The sequence below is a fragment of the Haemaphysalis longicornis genome, unplaced genomic scaffold (genome assembly GCF_048455015.1).
Source record: "Haemaphysalis longicornis isolate Haplotype H1 unplaced genomic scaffold, Haemaphysalis longicornis Haplotype H1 scaffold_12, whole genome shotgun sequence".
Classification (NCBI taxonomy): domain Eukaryota; kingdom Metazoa; phylum Arthropoda; class Arachnida; order Ixodida; family Ixodidae; genus Haemaphysalis; species Haemaphysalis longicornis.
The window spans coordinates 81,205,069-81,219,223 of NW_027526225.1; the positions used below are offsets into that span (position 1 = coordinate 81,205,069).

At 49.5% G+C, this 14,155-nt stretch overlaps 1 protein-coding gene across 7 annotated transcripts in view; it reads right to left on the reverse strand.

Moving 5' to 3' along the window:
- LOC144162860 (uncharacterized) overlaps positions 1–14,155 on the reverse strand; it is a 299,979-nt gene that overhangs the window by 24,462 nt on the left and 261,362 nt on the right. Inside the window, exon 1 of one of the 7 annotated variants that reach the window (XM_077693571.1) lies at positions 12,492–12,634. The exons of the other annotated variants lie outside the window; for them this stretch is intronic. The gene's annotated coding sequence lies outside the window, so the exon portion shown is untranslated. Of the gene's footprint in view, positions 1–12,491; positions 12,635–14,155 lie in introns of those variants that run through there. 7 annotated transcript variants of the gene reach the window in all.

The following is a 14,155-nucleotide window of genomic DNA, read 5'->3' on the forward strand; positions in this document are numbered from 1 at the left end:
GTAGTGGGAGAACTGCGTAGGTTGGGACGTGGCTAGGCGATAAAAGACTACACGAGTAAACCATTGCGTAAAACAAAAAGCTGGAAATGAACTCCACCGCAATGCTGCCACGAGTTTCTGCCTCAGCTTCCGCTAAGAGTGAATTGATCGTGCCGTCTGCCGAGTAATTGACAAACATTTAAACAAACGAACGAACGAATTATTGAATGAATGAATGAACAATTCACCTTTTAAGCACCATCCGACCGGGCAAAGTCGTACCCTAGTCTCTTATGTAACAGCTTCGGCGGCGCATCCTCGACAACTCGCGTGTTATTGACTGTTCAGGCTTCGACTTTTGCGTTGCGAACAGCCTCGAGTACTCTTATTGTACAAGACGGTGTGACGACGAAGAGATGGCATATTTGGTTTCACTTTGCCGGGCTTTTAACTCAAAACTACTAATAAGCACTAACTAAAAAAAACGATTTCCGAGAAGCATGCGCTTACACGAATCACGAGGAAAGATACGTGAGGAAATGTGGCGGCGAACTCAAGAGACTGGCTTCCGAAAAGAAAATAGGAGCTGGCTGCGATACTGTTACCAAGACACGCCGCGCGGATATGGAGGATGGAAGAACGTCGCAACGTAAAGCGCCGGATTCCTGGAGCCATCAAGAGGCTCCCGAGGATTAAATCTGATATCACAAATAAATTCCCAAGTCTTAACGCCGCCCGGAAATAAGGCTAAGCAAAATGATACAAAAAATGTGCCGGCGGGCTGAATTTACTCCGGCTCGTTGCACATATATTGCTGCTTAAAGCGTGCCCCTTTCTTTCCCCTAGTAGCGTTAACTAATAACTTGCGATAGAGGCAGTATTATCACTTATAACTGGCGTTTAGAAGTTGTCAATTTTTACGTTGCTGATACACGTCAAAGTTGTTTAGCTCAAGGGAAGACTTCGGCATATCTGAGGAAAAGCAAGAACGTAAGCGATAGTACCAGGGTTGATTAAAACAGCAATAGACGCTGCACTGACTTTTACGCAAACAATAAAAAAAGAAGCGGGGTGGCTAGAAGACGGCGCTGTCTCGTCGTCGCTCGAGCGGCGCCTCTAATAACTACGTTCGGGCTGTTTAAACAGATACGGTCAATGTTTAATGAGCAGAGAGAGATAGAGAGAGTCTGCCGTGCGTTGCCGCTGCCCGCAACAGCCGCGTTCGGGGATAAATATACCTGGCCGAAACCGCTGCTGCTAGTGAACGTGGCTTGGGTACGCTTGGTGGCTTGGCTTGGCTACGGCTTGGATACGGCCAATCGTCCATTTGACTGCCTTTTACTTGTCGATACCTCCCCATTATCTCGGGCTATAGACGCCTCGGCGTGAGGTGATGTTTATGAAAATAAATTCGTTCCATTCATATCGTTTCAGACTAGACAAGCGCGGCAATAGCGTTAACGAAAATAAATCTTTCTATTTTGTATTTCCGGAGCAATCCTCAGAGAGATCCCTTTTTTTTTCTTTATCGCACGGCAAAAATGAAATTTATAATCAGGTGAACACGAAAGTGTACTTCCGCTGTGTTTCCTTTCCTTTAACTCGCATCCGTGAGTACATCCCGTTCTCCATTTTACGTGCCAATGTGTCCACTCAACGAAAATATCGTCGGCTGCATGAAAAATGAACACCAAGCCGCGAATTACTTTATTTTGGGTTTCTGCAGAAATTGGAAAGAACTTCAGAAACATTAGGTAAAAAGCAAGAGACAGATGAGCGATAGAAGCGCTCAGGCCAAGGTGCTCCACCCTCATTTTCAACGACGCGCTATACCAAGCACAGCCACCCCCACAAACGTCGACCTGACGTATACGCAACGCGTGCCAGGAGGCGAAGGGGCCCGTCCGAAGAACAACACTACGTCTTGTCCCCCCAGACACACGATGAAGGGTCGGGTAATCAGTCACTGTCTTTCATCGCTTCGCACGGCTCCCCAGGGCGCACGCGAGAGGGTCGCACTCGCGAAGCTAACCAAGTACCTATACCACTCATCGACAGCGAAGCCAGGCAGCGGCGAAAAAAAAAAAAAGAAAAAAGAATCCGACAAAAAACAGATTAATAACAAGCCAAGTGCAACAAACCTATTCGCTAATCACCCCCGGTGTTGTCCAAGGACGGGGCCCCTACTCCGCCGAAAAATGCGTGTCAAGAAGCGCGCCTCGTCAAAATCGGTGTCAAGATCGTTATGCGGCCCGCAAACACACACACACGAGAAGACGAGCTCGTTCTGCAGCGTTTATAACAGTATACAAAGGCGCAGATAGTAGTAGTAGCGCGGCGTCATTTGCGAAGCGCGCTCGGTATGTATACACGCCTCTATATACCACTCAGGAGCGCACGAGTGGATTCAGAGAGAACGGCCCGGTGAGTTTCTCGTCGTTAGGGCGATGCAATCAGCGCCGTGACTGCGCGAAAACAATGAGGGCCGAACTAAGCGAAACTCGAGAGCACTGCGCGCCGTTTTCTGGCAGACTGACTCTCCGCCACCCTTCTCTCCTTTCACGCTGGCTTATTTGCACGCAACGCAGTTACGTAATGAGCGTTGCGACAGATCGTTTAAAGGTACAGTGGCTATCAGCTAGCTGTTAGCATCGCTAACAAAAAAACAAGCCGTGGAGGTATGCAAGTGAAATGGTGCTGCATTCGAGAGAACGATTCAAGCGCGCTGCCGAACTTCTTTTTTTCTTTTTCGGAGAAATGAGGGCGATCCTAGCTCCAGAATTCCACTAGGACACACTCATCCAAAAAAAAAAAAAAAAAGCTTCATTTGTACGAGTGAATAAATTGCCGATCGACTTTTGATGCTTCTTTTAAGAGGGCGCTGGAAACTGTGCATATTTAGTGAGAGTATGTCGAGCAAGATAAGACGCATACAAGGAACGGATATTCCTATTTTTACGGGTCAAGCAGACTACCACCTCCAATCGAAATACGAAGGTTCTGTGGCATCATGCGTAGCCACCAGGGCCGTACCCAGAAAGTTTTTTCGGAGGGGGTTATGGGTTTCGGGAAGGGGGTAGTTTTGCCGAAAGCAACAGTAAGTATTGCTTACACGCTGCCTGGAAAAGATTTCGGGAGGGGTTCGAACCCCCAAACCCCCCCTCTGGGTACGGCCCTGGTAGCCACCAACCACCGACCAAATACAGCACAATTAAATGTTAAGTAAAAAAAAAAGGGGGGGGGGGGGCAGGAGAAAGTGCTGCATGAGAGACAACCCGGAACTAAAAAAAACATACAAGCACCCACACAAGCACGTATACACCCCCCTACACATAAATTTTGAGTTCGGCGAATGCAAAAAATTCACGCACCTCCACGAAGTGAATCAGAACGAGTGGGCGAAGCACTGGGGATCGTCCTTACCGTAAATCACCCGTGAGAGTGCTTACTGCAGCTAAAACAATTTCCAATCCAATCCAATACAATTAAATTTAATCCAATCCATTCCAATCCAATCCAATCCAAATCCAACCCAATCCAATGCTCTTCGCGCATGCGCAGCACGGCTCTCCAGGAGTACTCGATCTCCATCTATCTCTCTTTGGTGAACCTTTTATTTTGTTCTTGTTAAACTTTTGTCAACCTTTTGTTCCCAGATGTTTCGATTTACACGGTGCTGTGCCGTGAGCACGGACGAGGACGACGGACGGACAAGCCTCGGCCTTAAGGTACTTCGCCCCTAAAAAAAAAAAAAATGCTCTCCACTCACAGCCAAGTTGATTTCAATTTTTAGAAAGCGAGCGCTGTCATGAACTTGCCTTCGCTGGCCTCTTACATAACGGCTGATAATCAAATTTCCGGCCTTTCAGCCACACCAGCAGTACCGCCGCTACAGCTTAGGCATTTTACGCTGTTCCACTTCCTCATCACACACCTTCCTGCTGAAGTACAGATGCAGCAGAGATCAGCGAGACTTCCCAGTCCCCCGTCGGTATGGGAAGAGTCAACATTCGAAAGGCGCTTTCTCACCCGCGTCCCGAATGCGCACGAAAGCGAAGCGGGAATACGAGTTCAAGGATAACAAAGACCTTGGGGCACGCTGTCGACGCGAGGACGTTTGAACAGTCGCGGCGCGAGTTGTGCACCCTGTGGCATACCCGTGCGTACTAAGAAGACATCGGGCGTTTCGCGCAACTATGTGTATAAACGAAACACCCTTTACAGAAACGAAGTAGCTGTCTGAGGGAAAGAAATTCCTTGGGGGCACTCAAGTCTGCTTACGAGCTTTGCAGGCGAAAGCCTGGCGGTATTAAGGAAGGGTGTGGATAAATTGTGCCGGCAGCCGGCATTTTAGCGGTCGCTGATATTGTGCCGGCAGCCAGCCGGCAATTTCTCGGTCCCGGGTATTTTGCCGGGGGCACTGCATCTAGTGATTCATGTGTTCAAAAAACAATAGTCACGATATTTTGCTGCTCGTGACCTTGTGAACATCCTGACGGCATTTTTTTTTTTTTTTGCCGGCAGTCGGTATTTTACTATTTGCCGCGCAGATGCATTTTCTCTCGTGCCTGCTATATTCCCACATGTATTTTAAGCAAACGCCCATGGGCACCCAGCCATACCTAACTGAACCTAGACAAACCCAACCAAACCCGTAAAGGCAGGTCCTAACCCAACCCAACCTAACCTAACCTAACCCAACACATTAAAAATGAAAACGATATATGGACGAAGATGAAATCGAACGCGGGACTTCGCGATCAGAAATTCCCTCTGTCTGTTCCTCTAATCTTATCGTTCGGGGCGGAGGCACTGGGTTTTAGCCGCGCAGATCTTTGCTCCGCCGTGCACTTATTCATCTCGAAATCTGGCCGTCTCCCGTGATAGCCCCAGGCCATGCCGGGCTTCCCTCAAAAAGATCCCTGCGTGTATGATCACTCCAATCAGTGCCTTCCCGCCCACTGCCTCTCCTTCACCAACTTCCCTTCTTGTTTATTTCTCTACATACTTTTCATGCTTTCTTTCCTTTATTTTTTTATTTTTTATTTTATGTCGGGTTCAACACCTCCTGATGCTACGTCTTATGTTCGAACAGTTTTTTTTTTTCTGTATATATTTCCCTAACATTTTATTTCATTCCTTAAATGTGTTTCTCTGATTACTTTGTAATTCCTCTCTGTGAGCGCCCCTTTCCTGGCCAATCCCCCTGAGTGGGTATGAGCCATATCTTTTGGCACCATACTACCAGAAACCAGAGGCGCAACCACTGCGCCACGCTCACCCCGTCTGATTCAGCGCCTGGCAGCGGCAGACATACCAGTCCCAATGAAGAAAGCCTCGACAGCCAATCAGAAGACAGTGCCTGCAAAATATCCCTCTAAAGTGCCGGCTGCCGGCAATATATCCACTTCCATTAAGGAACAACGTGTTTACGCTACACAGTATTGCGTCTCTTCGCTTGCATACCTGTCTTTTGGCGTGAATTACTTCGATCGGCTTCTTTTCTACTACGCAGTGTTTGTGCCTCTTTCTTCGCTTTAGTTTCTTCGGGCGCAAATGACGTCACCAAGTAGATCGGCACACGCCACAGAGTCCCTAGAATGAGGCTTCTGCGCGGATGGCGTCCGCCTGGCCAACTCGCGCGCCACCATGTTCAGGTATCCTGCGGTAAGCACTATTCTACGACTTTTACGTTTCCAATTTATGGTTATGTGAATTTTGTGGAGCGGGAACATTAGCTCCCCAAAGCTCCGTATTCCGGGCCAATCCCCCTAGTGGGTACGTGCCACGAAGAAAGAAACAAGGACAACTTCAATACCGCTCGCAACGTACGAAGAAAGCGTATACATAGTGGAAGCCCATTTGGATGCCACTACGGAGACCCAGATTCAAATCCACCTGATCGCACATGTTTTGTATGATACTCTTTACAACGGCGGCCATTTTCTTGACTGGTCAACAACGACCGTTTTTTTTTCTATAATAGGGCCCTGCGGTGGAAAATATAAAACTCCGAGGTGGAAAAAAATAATTGCCAGGGGCTTCTACGTACCCTAACGGTAATGGTTTACAATACACATTTTGCTGCTAGCCTTCTTATTCTTCTATTTTTTTTTTGTTGGAAAAAGGCAATGCGGCTACCATTTTATTTTGTTCAAGGCACTGAACTACATTTTATATGTATTGTGAGCGCCAGCATGAGCTGCTGATACTCATCAGCTGCTTATACGCACGGAACATGGCTGTGATTCACTCGATGGAGGGACGGAATCAGAGGGATAAAATCAAGGGACCAAAAGCGGAATAGACATCAAATTTCTCGGAATGAAGCTGGGGGTCAGAATCATAAGAATGGTGTAAAATAAAACGGCCAAAATTGTCACACATACCTCTTTCCGTTATACCCGTGAGACCGAGCTACACGCGGTTGCAACAGTTACAAATACCGAGGAGTCTTTCCTCAAAATACTGCACCGACAAGTCAGGATACTTCACTAGGCGAAAACAAAAACACCGACGCTTCCGACCAGCAGATGTCCCGTGAGGTGCACAATTTTTAGGCCCCATCGCGCCGTCATCAACTCCCGCATCATCGTCCCAGACCGGCGCGCAGTAAACAGCGACGGTTTACGATCGCAGAGATGCCAGACAGGAGACGGAACACGCAAGCACCACGATGGCACAAGGGCACGCCGCGCGGCGCATTTCGGAAATGTGCCCCAAGCTAGCGTTCCCCGCCGGCAGCCGGGACCCATATAGATTGTAGTTAAGCGCGCACGCTCGCGTCAAGGGAACACGGCGCGGTCCCTTTGTTCCCAGCTGCAATCGACGCTTACTGTCTGCCCGTTTAACAAAGGCTGTCACTGCCTTCACCGAAAGCAGCAGTTTTGCGCAGCGCTATGGAAGCATGCGCCCCTGGTATTTATTACTATTATTATTACAATTATTATTATTATTATTGTTTTGTAGTTTTTGGGTCTAACCACTTCCATCCTCTGATATTACGTCTTTGTAGATATGTATACACCATGTATAGTGCGTTTTTGTTTCGGTGCACCAGCACAAAGGCTGAAGTCGAGGGTTTGACGGAAACCCGTCTGGTCGGGAAACATGTTGGAGTAGAAGCGGAGACACCGACCAAAAGAAACTTAAAAACTTTAAAACAACAACAAGACGTTTCGGCTTCGTTACTGAAGCGTTGTTACCTTGAACAAGGCTTCAGTAACGAAGCCGAAACGTCTTGTTGTTGTTTTAAAGTTTTTAAGTTTCTTTTGGTCGGTGTCTCCGCTTCTACTCCAACAGCACAAAGGCTGTTCCTGGGCACGCAACTATATTAATATTGTTACTATTATTATTATTGGGAGAGAGAGGGAGGAAGGGGCATGCGCGCAAAACCAGGCTTCACACGTTCACCAATTAGAACCACTGTGACAGAATGCTTACCGAAAACGGCTGTGACTTGTTTCATCAGAACTGTCACGAAGAAAATTACGTAAAGAATTAGCTTCCAAGACGACTATGATCAGGCCGAGTTTCATTTCCTTTTCATAACTGCTTAGCTCACGGTGAGGTCGCAAACGTTACAGAATCCTGTCTGCTGTCAACACATGGACTACTACAGGAAAGGAACGGACAGCCGCATACCTGTCCGCTAGAATAAAACTATCCTCCCAAGTTTAATTTGATGTCAAATCAACCTTGGAAGAAGACAGCTAATCAGCTCGGAAGCATGCTCAATCGCAAATGACGCACAAACGTGTTTGTTTCGTGCACCTCTCAGCTTTCCTAACCTCTAACCTAAGCCAAGCTTCGAACGCTGGTCATCCTTCTTCACCTAGTGGAAGGACGCTGAATTCTTTTTGTTCGTTTGTTTCGGGTCGGAAGAGTTCGATTGATTGATTGATCGTCGGGTTTAACACGCCGACGCAACGCAGGCGATGAGGCGCGCCGTAGTGGAGGGCTCGGGAGTAATGTTAACCCCCTGGGGATCTTTAACGTGCGCCTGATAAATCTCGAACACACGGGCATTTTTGCTTTTCGCCTCTATCAGAGAAGCGGCCGCCGCGGCCGGGAATCGAACCCGCGACCTCGTGCTCAGCACCGCAACACCTTAGCCACTGAGCCACCGCGGCGGGTGAACGCTGGTCATCCTTCTTCACCTAGTGGAAGGGCACTGAATTGTTTTTGTTCGTTTCTTTCGGTTCGGGAGCGTTTGAAACAACATCCCATTACACTTGAAGCTCCCAGGCGCTACACAAGGTCCAAGTATCTAACACCCAGCAACACTGAGATCCTCCAGGGAGTGACCCTGAAATCAACCGGAGGGTAGCTTTCAAAAATCCCGCGCTTTCATTAATCGGCAGACGAGAACCAGCAGCGAAGTCGGGGGGCGGCGAAGCGTTACGGGAGCGGCGCGTACGCGCTGAACGGAGACGGCTGTTCCTTCGTACAGCCAGCAGCGCAGCAGCCGCGGACGAGCGGGGGCGCATTCTTCCTTTCTCGTCGTCACGAGGCCGCTTTTAACGTCGTCAACACTTTCGGCGCGGCGTCGTCATCGTCGGGGAACCTGCTCCGCGCGAATTTAGAGAGCTGCGAAAATGAATTAAACACGCCTGTTCCGAGTTCAAGGCTCCGATTCGTGCACGCTTATTCCAGTTCTTCAACGCTTAGCGTGTGCATATATTGGATGCCCGTGATCGCGGGGTGGCGCTGCTTTGCCTTTCATGATCTCTGAGACGGAGCGGCACGCACTGGTAATGAATGTTGCATCCGAGACGCAGGAGCACGGTTGGTGGAAGAAAAGGAATCTGCGGAACTGGAGAGTGAGAAGTTAACGCATGCGCGCCCATCAATTCGCGCGAGCGCTCTTTCCAGATGAAGTATACGGGCGAGTTTTCGGTGAGAGCAGAACTTCGAGGAATGGTGCAAAACGAGATTCCTATGCAGAAACGTGGTACATGCGTCTGCAGTGACGACATGGCGTCAGCGTCACGTCGCGACTTATAATGACGCGCGACAACATATCGTAGTTGCGCGATATTTTCCGTACCACGTCAAGCGATCTTCATATACGAAACCGTCCAGCTTTTCAGCGCCTCTCGCATTTACGAAACGTTATGTCTCCAGTCCACCCCATGCGTCTATACCCCCCCAAGAGCCACGTTATTGAAGCTATGCAGGAAAGTTACCCTACTTATCGAGTATAAAAAATAGGTATATCAGTTTTTTTTTTGTAAGGTGACACGTCATCACCCGCTACAAAATGGAAACCAATAGCATTCATCATCATCGGTCAATGGGAAACAAAAACAAAATTCAAATTTGCGATTTGAGCAGCCGATATAACACGCGGGCTACGCCCACGTTACTAGATTCTAGTAACGTTGGGCTAAGCCGTGTGCTTTGCCGGTCGGCTCTCAATTTAGACGAATTCAGATATCGATTGCACAACGAAATGGAAGCCCAACGGCGATTTCGTACAATTCGGTGGTTAAAAAGACCGCCCCGCGAGGGCCGCAAAACGGAATTCGCGTCGTCACACGAATTCGCGCGTTCGCGGAAGCACATATAGTCCCTCAGCCACCGCTGCCTGCAGTGCAGAACGATCCGCAGCGTGCACCTGTCCGGGAAGAAAATTTGCGGGAGGGAGTTTTCCTTTGCGCATGGCATTCCTTCACTGTCTGACAGCACGTAACCATCTACTTCGTGTTCGAAATTGACTCATAACAATTTACGGCTCGAAAAGCAAGCAGACACCACGCCACCTGAAGTAAAGCTAAAACCAAAAGTCCACAGCCTGCAAAAAAAAGGGACATTACAAACCCTTCTCAAAAAAAGTTGAGAGAAGCGCTAAAGCTTTCTCACGTCAAAACATGGTTAAAAGTGCGTCAAAACCTTCGCTAAAAGTCCGTCCAATCCAACCTTTCCTGAAAGTGCGTCTAATCGATCGCCGTTAGTAACCTTCAAAGACCCGAATCGAAAACGAAGAACGAACCCAAGCGACGATTTTTGATGCACTAAGTAAACGCATCTACGAACGATCTAAATGGACTACTTTTGCACTCATCCTTCAAGTAAACGCATCTACGAACGATCTAAATGGATACTGATACGTGGTTTATGAAATAAAGGTATACTACTTTTGCACTCCTCCTTCATGATCAATGCATGTATTGTCTTATCTAGAACCGCTCCTTTTCGCGCGATTTTCCAGTAACCGTACTGACACAATGGAAGCCCGGTTTCCCCCACGCGCTGTGTCCGGAGATCTTATCAAAGCTTTTAGGCCGACCAACTGGTCTCTGCGGAAACAGGACGCCATCGGTCTTAGTTTTTGAAAGCGAGAGCTTTCTTACTAACTCCGAGAAGGTTAGGGGTAGACGTAACAGTAAACATCTCGTTATAACGAAGTCCTTGGAAGATACAACTCTCTTCGTTATAAGCGACATTTCGTTAACATCGGGAACGATTTACTCTATAATATGCAGTGGGGAGCATGAAACACTTCGAATAATGATGATGATGGTTGGATGTTTATGGCGCAAGGCCAACTGGGGCCAACTGAAACACTTCGAATAACGCGATATTTCAACAAACGCAATTTCGTTACAACCAGCATTCACCCACTGTAAATGTTTGGCGCGCAACAAAGACCGCCAGCCTACTCACCAAGTTCAGAGGACGCACTCGTCCCACCGCGTTGGCGCGAAATCTCAACGGTTTTGCGGATTATCAGACAGCGCTTACATTATCCAAGCACGCGCGCCCCACGACGAGCTGTCAGGCCGACGCATACACGTCGCGTACGAACCGTACTCTGACGCACAATCAACACACGCAGTTACGACAAACGCATCGCGAAAAGCGTTAATCGGAAGACCCGCGCTTTTGAAACGGAGCCAGGGCCCGCCCGCGACACTCAGCTTAATATAGCCGGGTCATCGCCTGCCGCGGCGTTTTTTCAAAAAGCCCGCCACAACAGCCGTGCCCTGTAAGCGGCAAACAAGAAAGGAGGCGGGGGTGTGCGGGCGGGATTTGACAAACAGTGAAACATGAAAGGTTTCCGGCAATGCCCATTATTTCCTCCGCACATGTAGACGGACACGCGGACGCACAGAAAAAGAAAAGAGAAAAATGGGTGCATACAACGCGGCCGGATAATTATTCGCGCGCGCAATTAACGTCACGCGCGGGAACCACGGAAAGAGCGGCTAACGTATATACGAGCTCGGAACGATGGCAGAATATGGCAGATTGACGACGACAACGTACGGGTCCCCCGGAAACTCCCGGCGCGAAGCGAAATCATAATGCATTCGCGAGCAATTAGGGGCGCCATACGCTGACTGTATACCGTGCGCTACAAGCGCATTAAAGGCGGGAAATGAGCGACGGCCTTCGCTGCAACATGGGGCCGCCGCAGCGCGGATCAATTGCTCGCGGTATACGTGGCATCAAGCGAACCAGCACTCTGTGTGAAAGCGCGCACGGGTGTTTTCCTTTTTTCGTAGCACGAGCTCCTGGTTGTGTGCGGGTCATGGGTGTATATACGAGCATCCGTAATAAACAGTGCCACGTGCGTTCGTGCGCGCATCGGTGTCCGCCCGTTGCCGCGATGTCGATGGCATTGTGGTTGATGGGGGCGACGTCGACGGCCCGTAACGACCGACGAACAAGCACAGCGTCGCAGTATTCATCACAGCCAGTGCGTGTGGTATCGAATCATCAGTGAACCGTCCCCGGTGGGTGCGAGTGAAGATCGTAAGCCTCCAAAACGGGAAGCAGAAAGGGAGAGGTCATCCTCCACCCCCTCCTTTTTTTATCAGTTAGGATCGTTACGTGGAAGGTACCGGGAAAGCTGGGAACTTCGAAAAGACGTAAACTGCACGTTGCAATCTTGTGAACCTGACGTAAATGTTGCGAACAATTTCTTACAGTCGCGGCCGCAATTTTTAGAAGTAAAAATGCCCACCGAAACCAACACTCAGCTTTCTTGATTTTCATTTAACTCCGTGCCAACTGTAGTGAAAAATGTACGGTTGTGCTTTCCACACAAGATGCCGCGAACAAGGTTTGGGCTGCCATGGAAAATATGCGGCGAACGCGTAGGCGTCCGTAGCGCTGTAACGGTTACGGTTTCCCATTTTATTACTTTGCGAATAGCAACAGGATTTCTATGTGTGAAACCTTCCCCTCTACACATCTCCCCCTCAAGTAGGTCTCAAACTTGTCCCCCCCTGATTGGAACAAATGCTCTCTGCCAGTACTCTACTGGCCAGTGTGAAACATGATTCGGTTAGGACGTCAAATTGCGCAAATATTCAAGCGTGTAGCTTAAAAAATAAGAACAGGCCGGCTAGGGCTGAACTCAGTTGAACAGAAATAAAAGTCCCACGCTGGAGTCACTATAAGTAGTAAGGTTAGGTCACAGATGTATCGACCCATTAGTAATGCGAATTCCCTCCTGCAGCGCAGGCGCGTGCTCACACAATCTTCGGCCACCGAATACACACCTTGAAGATGCGGCGAACGCGGCGAAGTCGTGCGAAATCCAAGGGCACATCGTGAACTCCAGCGACGCAACCACTGCTAGGATCCCTCGCAAGCAGACAAAGGCGATTTCACCGGCGATGAAGGGCACGGAACCGCACAGCAGCGCAGCAAGAGCCACGCGGGCTCCACCAACACGCAGACACTGTGTTTCAACGGTGAATCGCACCGCGACCACGCCGCCGCCAACGGGAAGAGCGAAGGCGAGAGGACGAGACCCTGGGGAATCCCATCGGAGCTTCAACGACCGGAGGCCGCTGGGCGGGGAACCGTGCCACTGTGTTCGCAGCCACCTGCCGGCGCATCGACACGGCGAGATGTAAAGCGAAGGAACGCCGTTTGGCGGCTCAAACAAGCCGCTTGGCACGGAGGAAAGAGAGAGAGAGAGGATAGAGGGGGGGATCTAACACGCAAGCCGAAATAAAGGGTTGCAGGAACATCGACGCAACCACTCCCCTCACGAGGAAGCGAGGGGCGCAGCCGGTTCCTCGGCAAGAGAGAAGGAAAAGAGAATAGCACCCCTCCTGCAGGTTAACGGACGAGAAATCGATGGGTGGGTATTAGTGCACTTTAATGACAGCTAGCCGATGCACAGGAGGGGAGAGCCCACGTGACCGTCTATGCGAGGATCAGCGCAGCTTTTTCTACCAGGGGGGCTGAGAGAGGCCTTCCCCGTTCTTGCGCGAAGCTTGCAGAGGAGTCGTTGTCGAATGTAGACATAAAACAGCAAGCGACGACTAGACTTTCGATCGGCATTCTCGGAAGGAATGCCACCCTCGCTTGGAAAAGAGAAAGAAGCCGACAGGAGTGAACAGGCAGAAGCGACGCAAAGTTGCGTTTAGGCGGTAATCGGTATACCGAGAACAAATCGGGATGGGCTTCGGAGAGGTCTTCCCGCAGGCGGTGCGCAGTTTCGCAAAAATACATGCAGAGGTCGCCCGTATCGATGGTTAATGGTCATAACGAGTGTACGCGAAGGCGCCGCAAGCTGACTCTGCCGTGACGTGATGGAGTCCGTGACGTCGTGCAGTTGCCGTAACTTACGTGGGAAAGATGTAATGCCGGTTCTGCACCACCTAACGTGTTTGCATGATTCACACTAGGAAGCAACTACCCCGCTTTAACCACGTGTTCACAACACAACCACGTGTTCACAACTACGTACGTTCGCCACTCACCGAGGGCAGAGTCTGTATCTCAGATTTATATTTAATGAAAGCCGAGGAACGGAGTATTCCGGCCGTAGCGACGTCTCCTGACCCAGCGACGGGAAAAACCGAACGCATCTGCACCGTTCTGCATAAACCAGTAGCAGAAAGTAAATCCGCAGAACTCCGCAGTAGTTCGGAGAGTTCAGTGCTTGTTTCAAATGCTCGCTAGGGAGGAATAACGTGTATTCCGCGATGTCATGGGCATGCACACCGGATGATTGGTTTCACTTTAGCTGCCTATGACCCACGTGCAAGACAGTTATGGCGACAGTCTTGTACGAAACTTGAATTTTTGACGAGTGCCGCATTTGGAAGGGCTAGCCCCTAGGCATTTCTGTTGCACCTTTTTGCCGACTTCCCAAAAAACTGTACTAGTTGTTTCAAAAAAACATTTCCGTATGGACTTGACCATTATG